The 520-nt window shown below is 51.2% G+C and overlaps 1 long non-coding RNA gene across 1 annotated transcript; it reads right to left on the bottom strand.

Moving 5' to 3' along the window:
• Position 1: 1 nt before the first annotated feature.
• On the bottom strand, positions 2 to 514 carry LOC109365259. Its single transcript, XR_002110871.1, has 3 exons — positions 375 to 514; positions 136 to 248; positions 2 to 41 (listed from the first exon to the last, which is right to left on the bottom strand). It is a non-coding gene; the product is annotated as an uncharacterized LOC109365259 (long non-coding RNA).
• Between the last annotated feature and the right edge of the window lie 6 nt (positions 515 to 520).

The raw sequence follows: 520 nt of genomic DNA, 5'->3' as shown, positions 1-520 counted from the left end.
CAGACAGCCTGCTGCTCTCCTGCTCTCAAGGAGGCTGCTTTCTACAAGAGGGAAAAGAGTCCTTATTCTCTCATGCACATTGGTGTTACAGGCTGACTTAGAGAGCTGTTCTGAAGATATCCTTGCTCTACTGACCCAATAACAAAGAAGGACACAAAACTCGCAGCTGCGGCGTCTTTTACCGCCTGCCGAGGAAAAGATTCCTCAAACTTGAGCATCGCTCCACTTGCAGGCGAGGGGAGCAGGAGCTGAAAAGGACAGGGGGACATAAAATAAGGGAAAAGCTTAACAGAGAGCAGATCTGGTGCGGACAGTGACACAAGCTGTGTCTCAACAGCACTGCCTTAGCGCACGCCTACATTAGGCACACCTACCTTGCAAGGGCCACACAGGAAGCTTGGGACACAGGCACCTATTGCTCCCCGAGTCCCAACTCCATTGCTCAGCTGCTCCTCCATGTTCTGCAACAGAAAAGTCACAAGACGGAAATTCAATTCATCGCAGACGTCACCAAACCTCC

Source organism: Meleagris gallopavo, unplaced genomic scaffold, assembly GCF_000146605.3.
Source record: "Meleagris gallopavo isolate NT-WF06-2002-E0010 breed Aviagen turkey brand Nicholas breeding stock unplaced genomic scaffold, Turkey_5.1 ChrUn_random_7180001997995, whole genome shotgun sequence".
Lineage (NCBI taxonomy): Eukaryota > Metazoa > Chordata > Aves > Galliformes > Phasianidae > Meleagris > Meleagris gallopavo.
The sequence above is the reverse complement of the archived record's forward strand: the minus strand, read 5'-3'. Positions and strand labels throughout refer to the sequence as shown.